Source organism: Ovis aries, chromosome 18 (assembly GCF_016772045.2).
Source record: "Ovis aries strain OAR_USU_Benz2616 breed Rambouillet chromosome 18, ARS-UI_Ramb_v3.0, whole genome shotgun sequence".
NCBI lineage: Eukaryota > Metazoa > Chordata > Mammalia > Artiodactyla > Bovidae > Ovis > Ovis aries.
In genome coordinates, this window is record NC_056071.1 from 30,190,470 (window position 1) to 30,215,682 (window position 25,213).

At 37.5% G+C, this 25,213-nt stretch overlaps 1 protein-coding gene across 7 annotated transcripts in view; it reads right to left on the reverse strand.

Annotated features, from left to right (window-relative positions):
- PEAK1 (pseudopodium enriched atypical kinase 1) overlaps positions 1–25,213 on the reverse strand; it is a 328,690-nt gene that overhangs the window by 172,872 nt on the left and 130,605 nt on the right. Inside the window, exon 3 of one of the 7 annotated variants that reach the window (XM_060401726.1) lies at positions 18,331–18,411. The exons of the other annotated variants lie outside the window; for them this stretch is intronic. The gene's annotated coding sequence lies outside the window, so the exon portion shown is untranslated. The remainder of the gene's footprint in view (positions 1–18,330; positions 18,412–25,213) is intronic. 7 annotated transcript variants of the gene reach the window in all.

The window sequence follows — 25,213 nt, forward strand, 5'->3', positions numbered from 1 at the left end:
TCCGACTCTTTCCAACCCCATGAATCGCAGCACGCCAGGCCTCCCTGTCCATCTCCAACCCCCTGAGTTCACTTAAACTCACGTCCATTGAGTTGGTGATGCCATCCAGCCATCTCATCCTCGGTCGTCCCCTTCTCTTCCTGCCCCCAATCCCTCCTAGCATCAGGGTCTTTTCTAAGGAGTCAACCCTTCGCATGAGGTGGCCAAAGTACTGGAGTTTCAGCTTTAGCATCAGTCCTTCCAATGAACACCCAGGACTAATCTCCTTTAGGATGGACTGGTTTTATATATAATACATATATGAAAATTTCATTGGATAAAATAAGCGCTCATGGCAGAAAAAAAAGAAATCAGTGAACCTGAAGAGTAATATAATCTATCCAAAATGAAGTTCAGAGAGTAAAAGATGAATGTGAGACAAAGGAAGATAACTATCTTAAATGTATTACATTATTTTTTAAAAGTTGTATAAAATTATTTGATAATAGAATGGAATAACAGGCATATTATAAATCCTAGAGCAACTATTAAAATAAGTAAATAAAGAGAAGAACAAAATAAACAAATAAAGGAATAAAACAATAGAGAAAATTAAATGGATTCCAAAAGTATAATTAATTAAAAAAATGGTTATTAGAAAACAAATGGCAAGATGGTAGATTTAAACCCGACCACATTAATAAATACATTAAATGTAAATTATCTAAATTCTCCAATAAAAAGACATGAAAAAAGCAAGACCAAATATACACTGAGAGTCTCACACTAAAATAAGGAAATAGTTTAAAAATAATAGGATAGAAAATATACCATGCAAACCAAAAATCTTAAGAAATAGCCACATTTATATCAGAGAAGATGGAAGACAAAATAAAATAGCATCAGAGATAATGAGAGATATTTCATAATGATCAAGGGATCACTTCACTTGGAAGATGGCATAATTCTAAATGTGTATGTACATAATACCAGAACAAAAACTTATAGACCTGAGGGGAGAAACAAACAAGTACTCAGAACAGTTGGAGACATCAATACTCCTCCCTCAGTACCTGAAAAGAACAAGTACACTGAAAGTCCAGCAAACACTTGAGCAGCACTCTCAACTGAGCTGATGTTCATAGAACATTCCAATCAACAGCAACAAAATAAAAACTTTTATACTGCCCATGAAACATTTACCAGGAGAGCCCACCTGCTGAGCCAGGAGTAAGTCTTAAAAAATTAAAATCAAAAAAACATAGTTCTGGAAGTTTTGGCCACAGCAATCAGAGCAGAAAAAGAAATAAAAGGAATCCAAATTGGAAAAGAAGAAGTAAAACTCTCACTGTTTGCAAATGACATGATCCTCTACATGGAAAACCCTAAAGACTCCACCAGAAAATTACTAGAGCTAATCAATGAATATAGTAAAGTTGCAGGATATAAAATCAACACACAGAAATCCCTTGCATTCCTATACACGAATAATGAGAAAGTAGAAAAAGAAATTAAGGAAACAATTCCATTCACCATTGCAACAAAAAGAACAAAATACTTAGGAATATATCTACCTAAAGAAACTAAAGACCTATATATAGAAAACTATAAAACACTGATGAAAGAAATCAAAGAGGACACTATAGATGGAGAAATATACCATGTTCATGGATTGGAAGAATCAATATAGTGAAAATGAGTATACTACCCAAAGCAATTTACAAATTCAATGCAATCCCTATCAAGCTACCAGCCACATTTTTCACAGAACTAGAACAAATCATTTCAAGATTTCTATGGAAATACAAAAAACCTCGAATAGCCAAAGCAATCTTGAGAAAGAAGAATGGAACTGGAGGAATCAACTTGCCTGACTTCAGGCTCTACTACAAAGCCACAGTCATCAAGACAGTATGCTACTGGCACAAAGACAGACATATAGATCAATGGAACAAAATAGAAAGCCCAGAGATAAATCCACACACATATGGACACCTTATCTTTGACAAAGGAGGCAAGAATATACAATGGAGTAAAGACAATCTCTTTAACAAGCGGTGCTGGGAAAACTGGTCAACCACTTGTAAAAGAATGAAACTAGATCACTTTCTAACACCGCACACAAAAATAAACTCAAAATGGATTAAAGATCTAAATGTAAGATCAGAAACTATAAAACTCCTAGAGGAGAACATAGGCAAAACACTCTCAGACATAAATCACAGCAGGATCCTCTATGATCCACCTCCCAGAATTCTGGAAATAAAAGCAAAAATAAACAAATGGGATCTAATTAAAATTAAAAGCTTCTGCACAACAAAGGAAAATATAAGCAAGGTGAAAAGACAGCCTTCTGAATGGGAGAAAATAATAGCAAATGAAGCAACTGACAAACAACTAATCTCAAAAATATACAAGCAACTTCTGCAGCTCAACTCCAGAAAATAAACGACCCAATCAAAAAATGGGCCAAAGAACTAAATAGACATTTCTCCAAAGAAGACATACGGATGGCTAACAAACACATGAAAAGATGCTCAACATCACTCATTATTAGAGAAATGCAAATCAAAACCACAATGAGGTACCACTTCACACCAGTCAGAATGGCTGCGATCCAAAAATCTGCAAGCAATAAATGCTGGAGAGGGTGTGGAGAAAAGGGAACCCTCCTACACTGTTGGTGGGAATGCAAACTAGTACAGCCACTATGGAGAACAGTGTGGAGATTCCTTAAAAAATTGCAAATAGAACTACCTTATGACCCAGCAATCCCACTGCTAGGCATACACACCAAGGAAACCAGAATGGAAAGAGACACATGTACCCCAATGTTCATCGCAGCACTGTTTATAATAGCCAGGACATGGAAACAACCTAGATGTCCATCAGCAGATGAATGGATAAGAAAGCTGTGGTACATATACACAATGGAGTATTACTCAGCCGTTAAAAAGAATTCATTTGAATCAGTTCTGATGAGATGGATGAAACTGGAGCCGATTATACACAGTGAAGTAAGCCAGAAAGAAAAACACCAATACAGTATACTAACACATATATATGGAATTTAGAAAGATGGCAATGACGACCCTGTATGCAAGACAGGAAAAAAGACACAGATGTGTACAACAGACTTTTGGACTCAGAGGGAGAGGGAGAGGGTGGGATGATTTGGGAGAATGGCATTCTAACATGTATACTATCATGTAAGAATTGAATCGCCAGTCTATGTCTGACGCAGGATACAGCATGCTTGGGGCTGGTGCATGGGGATGACCCAGAGAGATGTTATGGGGAGGGAGGTGGGAGAGGGGTTCATGTTTGGGAATGCATGTAAGAATTAAAGATTTTAAAATTAAAAAAATAAAAAACTAAAAAAAACACAAAAAACAAAAAAACAAACTATACATAGTACATTCTCTTATCACTGCTGCTGCTGCTGCTGCTAAGTCGCTTCAGTCGTGTCTGACTCTGTACGACCCCATAGACGGCAGCCCACCAGGCTCCCCTGTTCCTGGGATTCTCCAGGCAAGAACACGGGAGTGGGTTGCCATTTCCTTCTCCAATGCATGAAAGTGAAAAGTGAAAATGAAGTCGCTCAGTCGTGTCTGACTCTTTGCGACTCCATGGACTGCAGCCTACCAGGCTCCTCCGCCCATGGGATTTTCCAGGCAAGAGTACTGGAGTGGGGTGCCATTGCCTTCTCCTCTCTTATCACAGTGGAATTAAATAAGAAATGAAAACCAAAAATGAAGAACAAAGTATGAACACTGACAATATCTGATTTCTGGAGTTAACATCCACATAGTTTGGTATATAGTTTGGTACGTTGCAGCAATCCACATAGTTTGGTAAAAGCCTAATGATAACATACAGAAAACTGGAACTGAACAGAAAATCCAAAAATAGACTATAAAATACTTGGTCAATTAATTTTTAAAAGTGCCATAGTAACTCAATGCAGGAAGAAAAAATTTCAACAAATGTTGCTGAATCAACTGGATATTCATATGGAATAAAAATGAATTTTTCTATGTGACAAGATTTTGTATATGTAAAAAGACTAAATGAAAATACATCATAAACCTAAGAGTAGAATGTAAAACTACAAAGCTTCAAGAAGAAAACAGGGAGAATTATTTTTACTACTTTAGGATGGGCAAAAATTCAAATGCATGAACCATATAAAAAAAGAAATATGGAAATAGTAAACCATACTTTACTTCACCTCATAAACCATACTCTATCAAAATTAAAAACTTCTGTTTTAAAAACATCATTAGAAAAACTAAGTGGCCAGTAATTACATTAAATGATAAAAACCACAAGATACCAGTTCACACTCATTAAATGGCTAAATTTAGGAATTCTGATATACTGGTAAGGATATAGAGCTGTGATACCTAAATACTGGTGAAGACGTAGAGCTGCTTTCATGCACCCTCTAATACAATAGCCACGTGTAGTCATTTAAATTTCAATTGATAAACTGAATAAAATTGTAAAAAAATTAACTTCCTGAAATGTACTAGCCATATTTAACCTGCTCAGCAACCACACGTGGCTAGTGGTTACAGTACTGGACAGTGCTGATATAAAACGTTTTCATTATTTTAGAAAGTTCTATAGGATAAAATTAAAATATCTGAAATGTTCAGACATTACTCACAGGTATGTAAAATTTTACCATCACTTTAAAAAAGCTTGACATCTTCTTTCAAAGCTGAACAAAACTTAGCATAAAACCCAATAATTGTCCTCTTAGATATCTACCCAGCAGAGTTAGTATCATTAGAGACTTAGTGGGGAGCTGGAACTTCCACTCCCACTAAAACATAACAGCAGTCTTCTCCCAAATGTCAGTGGAGGGTAAGTGGTACCCTGCACTTACATTTCTAGCTGGCAATATCTGGTCAGAGTACTATCAAAAGAGGCCTGCTCAACTGAAATAAAATGTAAAGTCTCATGAGATAAATGTCCAGGTTTTAACTGAAAACCACTCAATGAGACTAATATACCGGAAAGAAAAGAAAAATAGAAAGTCTAAGAAACAGAAGGTCTTAGCAAAGAAATACAAAGAATAAAATTTTTATAAAAAATAGAAGATACAAAGAATAAAATTACAGAACTGAAATTATAATCATTGAAATTAAAAATTCAATAGATGGGCTGAACAAAAGGATGGAGAGGATAGAAGGAAAAAACTCAGTAACTAAAAGATAAAACAACTGTAAAGTACTTAGCCTCCAATTAAAATAAATTTTAAAAAAAGATAAAACAATAGAAGTTACCCAGCCTAAATAACATAAAGGACATAGAATGAATGCAAATGAACAGAGCCTCAGGGAACCATGAAATTATACCAAAAGTTCAAATATTCAAGTCATCACAGTCTTGGAAGTGAGGCGAAAAAGAGCAAGGCTGAAAAAAATATTTGAAAAAATATGGTTGAAAAATTTTCCCCAAATAGGCAAAAGACATAAACCTATAGATTCAAGAAGCTGAACAAACTTCAGAGTAAACTCAGAGAAATCCACAACAAGACATACCACAGTCAAACTTCTGAAAACTAAACACAAGAAAAAAAATCTTAAAAGCAGCAAGAGAGTAAAGATCCTTTGCCTACAGGGAAAACCCAATTTGACTATCAGTGGGTTTCTCATAAGAAGCCATAGAGTCCAAAAGGAACTGGCACAATCTTTTTCAAGAGCTGAAAGAAAAAGAACTGTCAACCCAGAATTTTTCCTCCAGAAAAATATCATTGAGGAATGAAGAGAAAATCAAGATATTCTTAGGTAAAGGAAAGCTAAGAGAATTTATTGCTAGCTGACTTGCCCTAAAAGAATGGATAAAGAAAGTTCTCTAAACTGAAAGGAAATGAAAAAAGATGACATCTTGGAACATCAGGAAGAAGGCCAAAAGAATAAAAAACTATGGATACTAGTTATACTATGAATAATAGTTCTTCTCTTGTCTTCCAAATTATGTCTGATTGTTTAGGCAAAGATTATAATACTGTCTCATATGGTTCACAATGTATTAAAGAAAATATTTAAAACAAGTAGATACAAAATTATGTGCACATGCATATAATATTTACCTATAAATAATATAATGTATATATGAAAATATTAAGTCAATTAAATGAGGGAGAATAAAGGGACCAAAGGCAGGTAAGGATTCTACACTTTGCCTGCAGTACTAAAATGTAGCAGTGGTAGAGGTAGCATGATACAGGAGACTGTGGTGGGTTCTAATTATACAATGTAATATCTAGAGCAATGAGGAAAAAGTTATACAAAGAAATACGGTTAAAAACACCACAGTGGGTCAACATGGAATTCTAAAAAGTATTCAAGTAATGCACAGAAAAACAGGGAAAAGAAAAGAAAAATGGAAAAGAAGAAACAAACGGAATACAAAAAATTAAATGTCAGATTTAGGTCCTAACATATCAATAACTACCTTAATTGATGCAACAGACTCAAACTGGAAGCAACTAAAATGTCCTACAATGGATGGCTAAACAAATTGTGGTACATCAATACTATGAAATACTACATCAGCAATAAAAAGGAATGAACACAGTATAATTTGGGTGTATCTCAAGGGCATTATGCTAAATGAAAATAGCCAGTCTCAGAGGTTATATATTATATAATTCTATCAATATGAAATTTTTTACTATTTTTAAAATTTATTTTTAATTGGAGGATAATTGCTTTACAATGTTGGGTTGGTTCTGCCATACAACACTGTGAATTAGCCACAGGTATACATATATCCCCTCCCTCTTGAACCTCTCTCCCATCCTTCCCATCCCACCCCTCTAGGCTAGCACAGAGTACCAGGTTCAGCTCCCTATGTTATACAGCAACTTCCCAATTCATCCCACTCTCTCCTTCCTCCACTGTGTCTACAAGTCTGTTTTCTATGACGGTGTCTCTATTCTTGCCTTGCAAATAGGTTCATCAGTAACATTTTTCTAGATTACATATATATATATATGTGTTAATATATATAATTTTTCTCTTTTTTACTTAATTCGCTCTGCATAACAATCTCTAGGTTCATCCACCTTAAAAGAACAGACTCAGATTTGTTCCTTTTTGTGGCTGAGTAATATTTCATTGTATATATGTACCACAGTTTCTTTGTATGTTCATCTGTTGACAGACATGTAGGTTACTACCATGTATATGACATTCTTGAAATGACAAAACCATAGAGACGAATAACAGATTAGTGGTTGCAAGGAGTGAAGGGTAGTTGAGAGGAGGATGTGTGTGTGTATGTGTGTGTGTGTGTGACTATAAAGGGGCAGAAGGAGGGAAGTTTTTCTGGTGAGATTGCAGTCTTGGTTATATGAATCTACATATATGATAAAATGCCAAAGAACTATTACTCATTTTATACCAATATCAGTTTCTTGATTTTGATATTATTATTCTACAATTACATTAGATGTAACTAATAGAAACTGGGTGAATGGTAAAGAGGGTATCTCTACATGGTACTATCTTTACAACTTCCTGTGAGTTTGTAATTATTTGAGTATAAAGTGAACCAACATCGTGAATACTTTAAGAGTTCATTATCAGGTTTTCTAGGCTTCCCAGACGGCACAGTGGTAAAGAATCCTCCTGTCAAGCAGGAGATGTGGGTTCTATTTCTGGGTTGGGAAGACCCCCTGAAGAAGGAAATGGCAACGAACTCCAGTACTCTTGCCTGGAAAATTTCATGGACAGAGGAGCCTGACAGGCTACAGCCCATGGGGTTGCAAAGAGTTGGACACGACTTAGTAACTAAACAACAGCAGCAGCATCAGGCTTTCTATAATACGTGTAACTAAAACCTGGAAACAACTCAAATGTTCATTAATAGATGAATGACTAAACAAATGGTTATGTAATTGTACAATAGAACACTACTTAGCAACTAAAAAAGAATAAATCACTTATATACAAAACATGGATGAATCTCAAAAATATTAAGCTGAGGGAAAGAAGCCACACACAAAAGAGTTCACTGTGAATAGTTCCATTTATGTAACATTCTGGAATAGGCAAAACTAAAGTAATGAAGTACATATGGATCAGTAGTTGTCAAGGGTTTAAATGTAGGTAGAGTCTTTGAACAAAACGGAACAGTCTGAAGGATTTTCTGGGATGATGGGTCTACCTGTAACCAGTTTGTAGTAGTAGTTTACATGAATCTGTATATGTGTTAAAGCTCACAGAACTAATTTTTAAAGAGTCAATTTTACTGCATGTAAAAATTTAAAACAATGATAATAAAAACCATCATCTCCCATCACAGCTTTTCAAGCCCCATCTCCAATAACTGATAGATCAGAAAAAGAGTACAGCTGAATCTTGAACAATGTGGGTTTAAATGGCATGGGTCCGCTTACATGCAGATATCTTTCAATACTAAATTCAGTACTCAATATTTTTTAGTACTACACCATAGTTGGTTGCATCTCTATTTGTGGAGGAACTGGAAATGCAGAGGGAAGACTATACATGATACCTGGATCAACCCCATTATTCAAGGTCAGCTGTATTCAGCTCCTACTACTGCCACTACCTAGCTGGTACTGAGTAATTTACCTTTTAACCCTTGGTTTCTCTTTGAAAAATGAAATAATTAAATGATCTCCAAAGCTTACTTCTATTCTAAAACCTATTCCTATTTCATGCTTCTGTTAAATTTGTTTTATCTCGGAGTTAATAAGGAGCACAGAATACATCCATGCACTCAAGTGGATTCTATAATCCTACTTCAGACAGTGTGGGCTATGTTTCGATATTCTCTACTACTGGTGTTATTTCTGTGGTCTTTTTATGGGCTGTTAATGTCTAACTTCAGAGAGGAAATGGCAATCTACTCCAGTATTCTTGCCTGGAGAATCCCATGGATAGAGGAGCCTGGTGGGCTACTGTTCATGGTCACAGAGAGTTGGATACGACTGAGTGACTGAGCACAATGCCTAATCTTAGTTATTAGCTTTGACTAGATGACCTTTAGATAGGACTCTCCCCTATTAGTAATAACCAGGCCTCAGACTATATGGACTATATAAGATTTGTGCTCCCTTTATCACATCAGTCCTTCTCTATAGGTTGCTTTTAAAGTCTGTGAACCAGCATTCATGCTAGCAAAATGACACCTGCTATTTTTAATTTTATAAGACATATGGTATTGCCATTACTGGAGAAGAGAAAGCAGGCCATTTTAAATGGTTTTACTCAATACAATAATGTGCTTTTTTTTGTTTACCCTGTATGGAAAATTCAGAGTTCCCAAAATCTTTTACTCCTTCTTATCTCCTGTAGAAGACCTGCAGACTAGTAAGGCTTGTATTGAAATGCTTTGTTCCCATACAAAAATGAGCAAAGCCAGCGAGAGGACTCACATAATTTTAATTCCAAATTTAGTGTTCATAGAAAACCTTGGTTGCAATCTCAAATGGCCTTTGGTTTAATTCTTTCTTTTTTGTTTGAGATGGAGTTTTATAAAAGAAATAAGACTAGAGAACAAATGATTATTTATTTCAATAATAGTTATAGCCAACAAATAATTCTTGAATACTTAGAAAAATCATCCAATTTTCTCATTTTGAGAAATAAGAAAAATAAAACTGGCACACATATATCCCAACAAGTATTCAATTAACTATACTTGCTTGACTGATACTATTTTTCTCTAATAAATCCAAATAACCAGGCAACTACAGATGAACTGATAATACAAATATAGCCCAGCAGATTCTGTAACTCTCCTTTATCACCTACATTTCTTTTAAAAAAATATGAATCAGTTCATTTACTTCTTTTAAGATACATACTAAAATATAAAATAAGTCCTGAGTTACACATAACTGTTAAACAGCAGTACATTTGGAAAAGGAAAGCTAATTAATATTTCCTTATCATTCCACTGCTATGTTAACCTTTAAGGAAGATGCAAATTTTACTTTATTGAATTTCCTCAGTGTTGAGATCACACATGTAAATACACACACATGCACACACACAAATCAATATCTCTATTTCCCTCACTGCCATCCTCAGATTTACTAAAGATGACATTGAAAAGGAGTTGAGAGTTCCTCAAATTTCCATACATCTATAAGAACTTATCTCATTTTTAGAAAGTACCCTGATACAGAAACTAAACTCCATAGAAGAAAGCAAATCTATATTAATATTGAATCAATATCATTGCACAACAGTTTTTTACTGTTACCAAATTTCTAAACAAGGCTGAAAAAAAAGTGTTTCAATAATGTCCTTATGGGTGTGTTAAGTCACTTCAGTCATGTCTGATTTTTCACGACCCCATGGACTGCAGCCCGCCAGGCTCCTCTGTCCATGGGATTCTCTAGGCAAGAATACTAGAGAAGGTTGCCATGCCTCCTCCAGGGGATCTTTCTAACCAAGGGATCCAATCCATGACTCCTGTAGCTCCCCCACTACAGACAGATTCTTTACCACCAAGCCACTGGGGAGCCCAATTTTCTTATAGAAGTAGTTTAAGAAATTAAAAAGCTTAATGGAGTAAACCCATGTCTTCTCAACCATTCCTGTACTGAGAGAATGTTTTAAAACGAATGAGGCACCAGACTGGAAGCCTGGCTCTTTAACCCTAGTGCCAAACAAAGGAAACTGACAAATCACAGGAAAAAAAAGTCCAATCACTTAAAAAAAATTCTAAGCCCTCAGCTAAACATAACTTTATTATGACCACTAAATCATAGCTGGCCAATGAGAAGTTAATTGTAGTCCTTAAAACTTACTGTAGTCTGGGTAAGCAAGACAGAGTCATATTATAGGTACAATTCAATAAAAAACTTTTTATGTCAGATGATTAAAGTTTCTAGGAGACTAGTTCTAGAGATATCTCAAAACCAAAACTAAATATCACCTACTCTGAAGTGGTCTTTTCATTTTTTTTCCTTTAAAGAACCTTAAAAGTAATGGTTGAAAAATACCCTTGCACATGTTTTGAGGTTAGATACAAAACTGAGAATTTAAGTTTTCCTCAAATGCCATTTCCCTGAATACCACGGATCTGATGGTATTAGAATGGGAGTTAGCTAAAAGGTGGAGCTCTGTAGGAAAGGGCATGTGGGAGAAACGTCAGCTCGCAGGACAAGAGAATCTTTAAAATTAAAGACTCCTAATCTTTAAAATTAAAGACTCCTAAGGAAAAAAGCTTTCAAGAAGAAATCTTATTTAATGTTGCTTTAAATTTTGTTGTACATCTATTACATCCTTTATTGTTTTCTTCATTTGATAAAAGATATGGAAGATTCTCCTTCCATTTATTAGTTCTAGAAAATACAGTTTATTAAAAACTTTAACATAGAATAAAAAAAGAGATTTTATTAATGACCAAATTTTCATATCCACAGAGTAAGCACCATCACACCATGTAATCTAGAAAATTACCTCCTTTTAAAGGAAGGACAATTGGGGAAACAGAACTGTAAAAGAATAATGACTAACATCCATAAACTAGTTTTAATACAATTTTTTTCCAGTTAAAAAATATATATTATGTAAAAAACATATATATATATATATATATATATATATATATATATATATATATAGTTTACAGAAAGCTACCAAAGTAAAGGAATCTACTGATCTGTACAGCAAGATCACTGGCATGGGGACAGTTAATGCTCCCAGAACTACTAACTGGAAATAGGAAAGAAAATTGAGCTCACATCACTAAAGGCAGTGAAATAATGAAATAATTTTCAGTAAAATTTAGCTTCCCACACATATTTATTTGCTCATTTGCCTTATATCCTTTTGACTTAACTGTCTTAAGTTTTCCTTAGGTAATTTATAGCTTATTTTTTACATTTAAAGTCACTCAGTCGTGTCTGACTCTTTGCGACCCCATGGACTACAGTCCATGGAATTCTCCAGGCCAGAGTACCGGAGTGGATAGCCTATCCCTTCTCCAAGGGATCCTCCCAACCCAGGAATTGAATCTGGGTCTCCCACATTGCAGGAGGATTCTTTACCAACTGACCTACCAAGGAAGCCAAAAGTCTGACACCTGCAGTTTATTTCCTCCTGCCTCTTAAGAGAGAGATAAAAAAATGTCTGACACCTGCAGCCTATTTCCTCCATTCGGAGACCCCTAGCCTTCCTACCTGTTACCCTCTCGTTCTGCCCTTTTCTTTTAGGAGAATTAAGTATTTGATTATAAAGTACAGTTTCTCTATGAATTACTTCATTGTGGATAAAGCAATTCAAGTAGTACACTACTGTTAAACACAAAAGTATTAAAAGTCCATTACACCCACTCCTCATCCAGGAAAAAAAGAAAACAAAGATTAAATCTATGCAGATCTGAGTTTTTGCCATTCCCTTCTCCCTTTGTTCCTGCTATTTATACTGCTTGTCACTACTACATTTATACTAGGAAACGCTTGTTTTTCCTGCTTGGATTTATTTCATAAACCACTAAATTCTCACTTTTTCCTGCAGTAAGACTTCATTACAAAGATATAATTAATCCCACTACAGCAAAAAAAAAAAAAAAGAAAACTCTAGGTTTAGTCAATCATTTAGTTTAGGCTCAGCTATGTGACCCTAGACCAATTCAATTGCTCTTTTGTACAATAAAGATACAAGATTGCGGTGAAGCTTGTATGAGATTAAGGTAGGTGAAAGAGTTTTGGATGTTTAAAGTGTCATACAAACATAAGGGTCTCAGTTTCTGTATCTATCATATGGGAGGATTCAGTCTGATGATCTCTAAAGATGTCTCATCTCTAAAAGTGCATTGATATTTACATATGAAGCACATTAAAAAATCTATTTACTCTTGTGATAATTTCATAGTTGTAAGAGACTTAGGGAACAATTAACTCAACCCTCTCATCTCACAAAACGAGTCCAAAAGTAGACTAAGAGACTGGTAGATAACATAAGTCAGTAGGAAATTTGGGAGCAGGAAGGACACAGATCAGAGACTCTTACCTCAAAATCCCTTCTATCATGTGATGCCATTTACTGTTTTGTGAATTTGAACTGTCTTTACTACAGTTTAGACAATTACCTTTACAAACTGGAATGGAAAGCTTATTAAGAAAATGTAAATATTACTTTGGTGAAGATGACTTAAATGTTAACAGTCCAATTAAGAATGTTTACAAATAACACTTTTTTTTTTTGCCAGGAGAAATATCAATAACCTCAGATATGCAGATGACACCACTCTTATGGGAACGAAGATCATGGCATCTGTTCCCATCATTTCACGGCAAAGAGATGGGGAAACAATGGAAACAGTGAGAGACTTTATTTTCTTGGGCTCCAAAATCACTGCAAATGGTGAGTGTAGCCATGAAATTAAAAGACACTTGCTCCTTGGAAGAAAAGCTATGACCAACCTAGACAACATGTTAAAAAGCAGAGACATTACTTTGCTGACAAAGGTCTGTACAGTCAAAGCTATAGTTTTGGCAGTAGTCATGTATGGATGTGAGAGCTAGACAATAAAGAAAGTTGAGCATTGAAGAATTGATGCTTTTAAATAGTGGTGTTGGAGAAGACTCTTGAGAGTCCTTGGACTTCCAAGGAGATACAACCAGTCCATCCTAAAGGAAATCAGTCATGAATATTCATTGGAAGGACTGATGCTGAAGCTGAAGCTCCAATACTTTGGCCACCTGATGAAAAGGGCTGACTCATTAGAAAAGACCCTGATGCTGGGCAAGATTAAAGGCAGGAGAAGGGGATGAGAGAGGATGAGATGGTTGGATGGCATCACCGACTCGATGGACATGAGTTTGAGCAAGCTCCAGAAACTGGTGATGGACAGGGAAGCCTGGTGTGCTGCAGTCCATGGGGTGCAAAGAATCGGACATGACTGAGTGAGTGAACAGAAATGAACTGAGAAATGACACAAATCACAAAAGGAGCTTAGATCAAACTCTCCAGCTATTCACTTGATTTGTGTGACATTCAATTTTAAGTCAATAGGTATGATGTAAATCCTATCTAACCTTTCACAATGAAGAGTTTCAAATCTGCTTTTGTTTCTTACTAGCTACGTGATTCAGGGCAATTCAGGTCCGCGCGACGGACCATGCAGCAGAAGCGTGCCGGCTGCGACTGACCTCACAGAAGCGTGGCCGAGAGGAGCTACCCCACGTCCGAGGTCAGGGGTGGTGGCCAAGAGGAGCAGGCCGAGAGGAGAGGAGAGGAGCTACCCCACGTCTGAGGCCAGAGGCAGCGGCTGGGAGGAGCTACCCCACGTCAGAGACTAGGAGTGGCGGCGGGGAGGAGCAACCCCATGTCAGAGGTCAGGAGGGGCAGTTGTGAGGAGATAACCCACGTCCAAGGTAAGAGAAATCCAAGTCAGATGGTAGGTGTTGCCAGAGGCATCAGAGGGCAGGCACACAAACCATAATCACAGAAAACTAGTCAATCTAATCACACAGACCACAGCCTTGTCTAACTCAGTGAAACTAAGCCATGCCATGTGGGGCCACCCAAGATGGGTGGGTCATGGTGGAGAGGTCTGACAGAATGTGGTCCACTGGAGAAGGGAATGGCAAACCACCTCAGTATTCTTGCCTTGAGAACCCCATGAACAGTATGAAAAGGCAAAATGATAGGATACTGAAAGGGGAACTGCCCAGATTGGTAGGTGCCCAATATGCTACTGGAGATCAGTAGAGAAATAACTCCAGAAAGAATGAAGGGATGGAACCAAAGCAAAAACAATACCCAGGAGTGGATGTGACTGGTGATAGAAGCAAGGTCCGATGCTGTAAGAGCAATATTGCATAGGAACCTGGAATGTTAGGTCCATCAATCAAGGCAAATTGAAAGTAGTCAAACAGGAGATGGCAAGAGTGAACATTGACAGCAAACTAAAATGGACTGGAATGGGTGAATTTAACTCAGATGACCATTATATCTACTATTGTGGGCAGGAATCTCTTAGAAGAAATGGAGTAGCCATCATGGTCAACAGAAGAGTCCAAAATGCAGTACTTGGATGCAATCTCAAAAACGACAGAATGATCTCTGTTCGTCGGCAAGGCAAACCATTCATTAACACAGTAATCCAAGGCTATGCCCCAACCAGTAACGCTGAAGAAGCTGAAGTTAAATGGTTCTATGAAGGCCTACAAAACCTTTTAGAACTAACACCCAAAAGAGATGTCCTTTTCATTATAGGGGACTGGAATGCAAAAGTAGGAAGTCAAGAAACACCTGGGGTAACAGGCAAATTTGGCCTTGGAATACGGAATGAAGCAGAGCAAAGCCTAATACAGCTTTGCCAAGAAAACGCACTGGTCATAGCAAACACCCTCTTCCAACAACACAAGAGAAGACTCTACACATAGACATCACCAGATGGTCAACACCGAAATCAGATTGATTATATTCTTTGCAGCCAAAGATGGAGAAGCTCTATACAGTCAGCAAAAACAAGATTAGGAGCTTGTTTTTGATCAGAGCTGACTGTGGCTCAGATCATAAACTGCTAATTGCCAAATTCAGACTTAAATTGAAGAAAGTAGGGAAAACCACTAGACCATTCAGGTATGACCTAAATCAAATTCCTTATGATTATACAGTGGAAGTGAGAAATAGATTTAAGGGACTAGATCTGATAGATAGAGTGCCTGATGAACTATGGAATGAGGTTCCTGACATTGTACAGGAGACAGAGAGCAAGACCATCCCCAAGAAAAAGAAATGCAAAAAAGCAAAATGGCTGTCTGGGGAGGCCTTACAAATAGCTGTGAAAAGAAGAGAAGTGAAAACCAAAGGAGAAAAGGAAAGATACAAGCATCTGAATGCAGAGTTCCAAAGAATAGCAAGGAGGAATAAGAAAGCCTTCTTCAGTGATCAATGCAAAGAAATAGAGGAAAAGAACAGAATGGGAAAGACTAGAGATCTCTTCAAGAAACTTAGAGACACCAAGGGAACATTTCATGCAAAGATGGGCTCAATAAAAGACAGAAATGGTATGGACCTAACAGAAGCCGAAGATATTAAGAAGAGGTGGCAAGAATACACAGAAGAACTGTACAAAAAAGTCCTTCACGATCAAGATAATCACGATGGTGTGATCACTCACCTGGAGCCAGACATCCTGGAATGTGAAGTCAAGTGGGTCTTAACAAGCATCACTACGAACAAAGCTAGTGGAGGTGATGGAATTCCAGTGGAGCTATTTCAAATCCTGGAAGATGATGGTGTGAAAGTGCTGCACTCAATATGCCAGCAAATTTGGAAAACTCAGCAGTGGCCACAGGACTGGAAAAGGTCAGTTTTCATTCCAATCCCAAAGAAAGGCAATGCCAAAGAATGCTCAAACTACCACACAGTTGCACTCATCTCACATGCTAGTAAAGTAATGCTCAAAATTCTCCAAGCCAGGCTTCAGCAATACGTGAACCGTGAACTTCCTGATGTTCAAGCTGGTTTTAGAAAAGGCAGAGGAACCAGAGATCAAATTGCCAACATCTGCTGGATCAAGAGAGTTCCAGAAAAACATCTATTTCTGCTTTATTGACTATGCCAAAGCCTTTGACTGTGTGGATCACAATAAACTGTGGAAAATTCTGAAAGAGATGGGAATACCAGACCACCTGACCTGCCTCTTGAGAAACCTGTATGCAGGTCAGGAAGCAACAGTTAGAACTGGACATGGAACAATAGACTGGTTCCAAATAGGAAAAGGAGTACGTCAAGGCTGTATATTGTCACCCCGCTTATTTAACTTCTATGCAGAGTACCTCATGAGAAACGTTGGGTTGGAAGAAGCACAAGCTGGAATCAAAATTGCCAGGAGATATGCAGATGACACCACCCTTATGGCAGAAAGTAAAGAGGAACTAAAAAGCCTCTTGATGAAAGTGAAAGAGGAGAGTGAAAAAGTTGGCTTAAAGCTTAACATTCAGAAAAGAAAGATCATGGCATTTGGTTCCATCACTTCATGGGAAATAGATGGGGAAACAGTGGAAACAGTGTCAGACTTTATATTTTTGGGCTCCAAAATCACTGCAGATAGTGATTGCAGCCATGAAATTAAAAGACACTTACTCCTTGAAAGGGAAGTTATGCCCAACCTAGATAGCATATTAAAAAGCAGAGACATTACCTTGCCAACAAAAGTCTGTCTAGTCAAGGCTATGGTTTTTCCAGTGATCATGTATGGATGTGGGAGTTGGACTGTGAAGAAAGCTGAGTGCCGAAGAACTGATGCTTTTGAAGTGTGGTGTTGGAGAAGACTCTTGAGAGTACCTTGGACTGCAGGGAGATCCAACCAGTCCATTCTAAAGGAGATCAGTTCTGGGTGTTCTTTGGAAGGACTGATGCTGAAGCTGAATCTCCAATACTTTGGCCATCTTATGCGAAGAGTTGACTCATTTGAAAAGACTCTGATGCTGGGAGGGATTGGGGGCAGGAGGAGAAGGGGATGACAGAGGATGAGATGGCTGGATGACATCACTGACTCGATGGACATGAGTTTGGGTGGACTCCAGGAGCTGGTGATGGACAGGGAGGCCTGGCGTGCTGCAATTCATGGGGCCGCAAAGAGTTGGACACGAGTGAGCAACTGAACTGAACTGAACTGAAATGATCTACCTCATGTTAAGACCCTATATCAGTACCTGGCACATACTAAGTGCTGTACAAATATTATTTTCCTTCTCTAATTTCCTAAACTTTAGGGGAATAGAGAATGTTTCCTCTCCTTTTACTTCATCAGAAATGTTTATTAAATTAAATATATGGGGTCCTGGTCCCTCCACTTCAGTTACAAGAAGTTGTGCTGCTGCTGCTGCTGCTAAGTTGCTTCAGTCGTGTCCGACTCTGTGCGACCCCACAGATGGCAGCCAACCAGGCTCCCCATCCCTGGGATTCTCTAGCCATGAATACTGGAGTGGGTTGCCATTTCCTTCTCCAGTGAATGAAAGTGAAAAGTGAAAGTGAGGAGCAGTGTGACAAAAATGGAAGGCAAATGGGGTTTGGAGTCAACAAATCTGAATTTGAATTCTGGTCTGACTACCTACTAGCTTTTTACCTTGAGCAATTTACCAGACCTCTCAAGCTTCTTATCTGGAAATGTAACTTTTATCTAGCTTTTTATCATTCTGTTGTTCATATTCACAGATATGACAAATCCCTAGAAAGGGGCATGTCTTATTAATCTCTGTCTCTTCCACACTAAGGCAGAGTTTACAGTTATAAGATCTGCTGCTAGAATAAAGCAAGAGACTGAAAAGAAAGAGAGAGAGACCCAAGATTAGAATAAACGTGTTACATTAAGAAAAGAAAAAGTACAAACCCAGTTTAACTGGCACCAACTCTAGGTATTATGTCATTGCTTCCTTTTCTTTCCTAGGAATGGGCCTCAAGTATTCTTTTCCTACAGGATGATGCAACATGGGAAATGTGTGTTAGTGAAGGTCATTTGACTCATACTTTAAAACTGAGCATTTTAAAATTTACTATAAGGCAGTACTTACCACAACACTCATTCTATTTAATGGACTTTTTTTTAATAGATAAAATATCCAAGGGGTGTTTTACTTTAGAAAATAGTATAGGTTTAAATAGCCTTAAGAAAACCCCCAAGTCTCTCACACTGTCGGCAGATTCCTTACTGTCTGAGCCACTTGGGAAGCCCTTAAAAAAGTAACCTTACCTCAAACATTACTTTCAATGAGTAACAATACTTTGTTAAAGAGGGCTTAACTAGTCAGGATAGGACTGCACAAAGCAGTATGCACAGATGTTTTTAGAGCTATATGTCTTAATCTTTTGAGTGAAGGGTGAGTGGTGAGGTATTATACACAACTATGAGAATCTGATGAAAGCTATGAATTGCATGCCCAGAAAAAGGCACACACATGCATCATATTTTACATATAATTTTAGTTGAGTCATGAAACCCAGTAATTATCCTGTAGATCTCTAAAATCTGTTAGTAGATGTTAAGCAACGCCTCTTTTTGAATTTTTAAAAATAATGGACTTAAAGGATTTTACAACATTAAGCAATTTAGCAGTCATCTAGTGCAAACTGCTAATACTAATAAAGAAATAGTGCCCCAGAAAGATAAAAAGAATTAGGTAAAGCCGTATTGCACTCAGGAACAAAGACATGTCCAACTACCGTACTAATCTACATAAGACTGACAAGGCAGAATTTAGTATAAATCAGTGCCTTTGGGTCAGAATAATTATCACAATGGAACCAGAACAGGAGACTTTCAAATTATCTTTTGGCCTAAACACATAATAGATCATTGATGGTTAAGAAAATGAAATCTGGAGTTACATGACACGTGAAAAAGTTGACAAAGGCACTAAATCTTTCTTATTCTCAAGTTCTTCAAAACAAATTGGAAAAATAATAAAACCTACCCTTGTAGGATTATTTGAAGGATAAAATCCGATGACGTGTATTAAATATTTAACACAGTGCCTAGGTATATCTCCTGGAGGAGGAAATGACAACCTACTTCAGTATTCTTGCCTGAAAAATCCCACGGACAGAGGAGCCTGGCATTATAGTTGGGCTACAGTCCATGGGGTCGTAAAGAGCTGGATATGACTGAGCACAGCAGCAGAAGCAAGGTACACAGTAGGTGCTCATGAAACGATATGAATTTTAAAATATTTCTTGTCACGTCATGGAATTGGGTAAAAGATAAAATAAAATCTCAAAGTAAATGAGGTGCTTTCCAGCTAAATAAAATAACTAGCAAACATTTACAAAGTATCTATATTATTCAAGGTTTTCCCGAGGATACAAAAGGATAAAGCTGTCCTCCTGTGTTCTCTTTTCAAGCAAAGACACTGAGCTTTTTCCTGCTCAGTTTCTGCCTTGGGTTCCTCTTTCCCTTTTCCCTTTCTTATTTAGCTGCTCAGTCTTTCTGACTCTTTGTGACCCTTTGGATTGTAGCCTGCCAGGCTCCTCTGTCCGTGGGATTTTCCAGGCAAAAATACTGAAGTAGGTTGCCAGTTTCTTCTCCATTCCTTTCCCCTTAGGGCTCAGCTTTCTGCCTACTTCACATCTACCCACATTCTCTGTGCTCCAACCAGGACAGAAAGGATCCCCACATGAATATCTCTAATCCTAACCTTTCATCTGAGCATCAGATGCCTACATTCTGCTTTCTATATGCTTCCACTTGAAAGTACTATAGGTACAATACATCAAAAACTTTTCCTAACATCTATTCCTTCTTTAAATTCCCTGCTATGGTTATTAACAGCACCACAGCCACTTAGACACTCAAATCAAAGTCTGACAGTAATCTCACATTTCACCAATTACTTTAAATGTCTGATTCATTTCTACTCTAAACACTTTTCATGTCTATGTCCTCAACTTCACCCCTATTAATGGTATCCAAATCCAGGGCACTGTCTCTCAATATGACTGAATCAGTAATCTATCTGGTTTACTCTCCTCTCTGCATGCACTCTTACCCTACCTCAAAGTCATTTGCCATATTCCCATCAAAATGATCACTCTAAAATGAAAATCCTGCCACACCTGTCAAACTCTTCAAAAGCTATTATTCACAGGATAAGGATAAAGTCCAGGTTCACCCACAAAAAAAATGCCCACGTATGACACATAAAGCCCTCCATGACTTGGCTCAAGCCTATCTCTTCATCTTCTTTTCCTATCTCCCACTTCATCACACTACAGCCATACTGAACTACTTGTCAGACTTCATGCTGTTCTCTTAGCCAATATAAACTTATGCTCCTTCCATGAATAGGAAATTCTTACTTGTTCTTCCAGATTCAGGTCCAGGATCACCTTCTCTGGGAAGCCTCCAGAGTACATTTTCCTACCCCACTAAGCTCACACATCATCACAACAAGCACTCGGGAGATTTTTGTTAAACTGAACTGAAACTAAGCAAACTAATAACAAACAGCAAACAGTTTATACATACAAAGCCAGTGAGAAGGGCAACTACTCAGTACTTCTTTAGAAAAAAGTCTTGATCTGGGGATACGAGGAGAGATTGTTCACAGATTGTTGAAGAAAAGAAATTAAAGTATTTGAGTGAGTAAAACAGAGATGGAAATGGACACATTAAAGGAGACACATTAAGAAAAGACTGGAGGATAATAAACAGCTAATATAAACTCATGAATGCAGCCATCAATATAAAATGATTTAGAGACACAACCAATAAATCACCAAAGATTTTTAAACAGTTTTCTCTGGAACTATATGATTTAATTGCCATTTATAGATACTACCCTGTACTTCAATTAGGGAGATATCGAGAAAGATATTTTCATCTTTTAGTTAATCTCTTGCATTTTTATAAGTCTCAGAAGGTATTCCCACTTGGTTACCATGTACTGAAGAACTTTACATAAAACCCTGAAATTATAACATATCTCTATATAGCACAATAGTTCACTGAAATTGGAACAAGGTAACAGAGACTTTCTTTCAGTTAGTTCAAGGGCTAGTCAATCTCCTTAAATAATCATTAATATTGGAACACTAGGTTGCTCCAAATCAGCAGTGGAAAATGAAAATATAGAAAACTCAACATCAATTCACCGAGTCAATTCACAGAATTACACAATTCAACTGTAAATACCCTGCTTTCTGAATGCAGAATTCAAGAATATCAATCCTGAAACTTAAATACATTAGTTATAATACAGAAGAAGAACAGATGCATGAGGTAGACTCATATGAAGAATAAAAACTAAGGTTATCACCAAGAATAAGAAGGGAAAGAAATGCTGTTATTTCTGAACTGTACTTCAAGACACAAAATCTACTGCTTGCAGTAAAAACAGGTAAGACTCACCCTAATACGATAACCACGCAACAGTCAGAAGAGGATCACATTAGAAGAATAAATAGAACAAGTAAACCAGCCACCCTAAACTGAAGCATCTCGAAGTGGACTTCTGATTGGTTACTTTATATACTCGACAGTATATCTGTATTAGGTAATAACAACCCCGGGCACATCTTCTATACCAAGAGAAAAGGTGATTAGGAAACAGATTTATGTAAACAAGCACAGAAGTATTTGGGAGCTTAACATTCATTTGCATGGAGTTGTATGTTTTCTTGTCCTTGACTGTAAATGCGAATTCCCTGCTTTCAGCTTTGCAGACAATTTAAAAAGAGAGACACAAAGGTGAATGTGAATTTGCAACATAATGCTGATGTTATATCAGAAGATATAGATGATTCTCACTCTCACATCATACCTGTCATTTTAAAACACCCCTACTGATATGAACTAACATTCATGAATGAAAGGTTAAAAAATTCTTTGGGGCTATGATATTTAAGCAAATTGACAGATATGAATGCACAAACACTAGTCTTGGATTATGAAATCCCCGCACACATGACTACCACCGTAAAAACAAACTTCTCTAAGAGAATAGGGACTGGAAATGTTGCTGGTTTGCTGAAGAGAAAGCATTACTATAAAAGAAACTGGCAGCCTACCAATACGATGCTGACAAACATGTCATGCCCAAGCGTGCTGCAGATGATTGTTTAGGCTGTCAGTGTCACCTACGTTTCTGCACTATTCCATCTTATGAAAGACCTACTGGCTGAGGCAAGATGGAATCTTCCATCTGCAAAAGCAAACTGTTTTTCTCTGAAACGGATTTATTTTTTTAACAGGAAAAGAGAGAGATATATTTCTTGGGATCATAATCTCAAGCACAAATTGGGACTAATAACTGTACACATGCAAGGATTATTCATAAAAGAGTAGCAGATTTACACACACACACACACACACACACACACACACACACACACAGTGGATTCTTGCAATGTACAATAGTTATGTTCTATAAAGTTTTTGCCAACACTGAACTGGTGAATGCTATACTTTCATCCCTTCTAGGAAATGGAAAACAGGGTTAAGTTTCTACATGCCTCTGCTTACAACATTTTATCAACCTATCAATATGTAATTTCTTTTAATGTGTACTTGTTTATAGATACTTTATTTAATATATACTGTTGATTCATTAAAATCGAGCTCATGGCCAAGAGTATAGCTCCTGACTGAACAAGGCTTATCTAACACACGTATTTTCACCATCAGTAAACATCACAACTTTCTTGTGCTCAGGCACACTACACAGTACTTCTGCACAGAACCCAGAGGCCAAGTTAATCAGTGAAATCACCCACCAAGAAAGCATTAAAAATGTGAAAAACATGGCACGAAGGAGATGGCAAAAAAGACACTTCTTTATAATATGAGAGTTGAAACAAGAGGGCAAGATGTCAACCTCAGCTGAGAATGTAAACCTCAGGCATTTCAATTTTTTTGTCACTCTGCCTATGTCTGCAAATGGTTGTGAAGGCAGCACAAATATTGATTTGGGAGTTTAAATAAATTTTAGCAAGTAGATGGATTTGCAAATATGGAATCCATTAATAATGAGGATCAAATGTGGATATATATCCACATATATGTGTATGTAAACATACACACATATGACAAATGCAATATGTGGCAGAAAAGACAAGTTATGGGACTCTCTGGTTTGAAACTGTCCTAAGGTTCAGGCCTATATTTCCTTTGGGCCCCCTGGATACCTCCACCTGAACGTTCTATCAGCACTTCAGACTTCAAAAACCAAGCTCATCTTCTGCACTTTGCTTAATCCTGTCTTCTGCTATATTACTTCTCCAATAATGGCACCATCTTATCTCCTCAAGTCATGATGACTTTGACTCTCTTTTCCACGTCCTATCCAGGGAAAAAATCATGTTAATTCTTCCTCTGAAATACCTTATAAAGTTATCTCCCCTGCCCAAATCCACTACAATTATCACTAAATGCCTTTCTATCATTTGTTGTGTTTAGCTGCTCAGTTGTGTCCGACTCTGTGTGACCCCATGGACTGTAGCCTGCCAGGCTCCTCTGTCCGTGGGATTCTCCAAGGCAGAATACTGGAGTGGGTTCCCATACCTTCCTCCAGGGAGTCTTCCCAACCTAGGGATCGAACCCAGGTCTTCCTCATTGCAGATGGATTCTTTACCATCTGAGTCACCAGGGAAGCCCTTTCTATCATTTGGACCATCGGTAAAGTTTACTGTCTCCTCTGTTTTCTACCCCAGAATCACAGGTGATATTACCGTCAGTGTTATTCTTCCAAACCTAATTACGCTCTTCATTTCCTGGTACCTGTAAGATGACCCTGAGAATTCTTGGTATGGTATGTATGTTGTTTTATGACTTGGCATCAAATCATCTTTTTAAACTCACGTACTGACACTCTTCTCTAATAAACTCTATATTCTAGCCACACCAATTTATTTCCCATTATTTGACTGTATCATAAAGGCCCTTTATAAACGCTTTAAATTTTACTAGCAATCTCTTTCTTCCATTTTCTACTTGCCCTTAAGTTTTCTGCTGATGTTACTTCCTATGTGAAGTCTCTCCTGATAAGCCTCTCCCTCCACCTCAGGCCAAGTTAGTCAGTCTTGTCTGTGCTTCCACAGTATTTTCACATACTTTTGTTACAGAATTCCTTAAGTTCTAATTATTAACAGAGAAAGTGTGAGAATTTACAAGGTTAGTCAAATATTGACAACTATTACAGCTGGGTGGTGATGGGAATTCATTGTATCACTGTGTACTGTAGTGTACGTGTTAAACATCCATTAAAGGAAAGTTAGAAAAATATTAAAAGCCACTTGCTCCTTGGATGGAAAGCTACGACAAACCTAGATAGCATATTAAAAACCAGAGACATCACTGCTGACAAAGGTCCATATGTTCAAAGTTATGGTTTTCCCAGTAGTCATGTAAAGATGTGAGAGTTGGACCATAAAGAAGGCTGAGTGCCAAAGAATTGATGCTTTCAAACTGTGGGGCTAGAGAAGATTCTTGAGAGTCCCTTGCTCTGCAAAGAGATCAAACCAGTCAATGCTAAAGGAAATCAATGCTGAATATTCATTGGAAGGATGATTCTGAAGCTGAAGCTCCAATCTTTTGGCCACCTGATGTGAAGAGCTGACTCAATGGAAAAGACCTGATGCTGGGAAAGATAGAAGGCAAAGGAGAAGGGGCAGCAGAGGATGAGACGGTTAGATGGCATCACCAACTCAATGGGCATGAACCTGAGCAAACTGCAGGAGATAGTGAAGGAAAGAGGAGCCTGGCATGCCACCATCCATGGGAT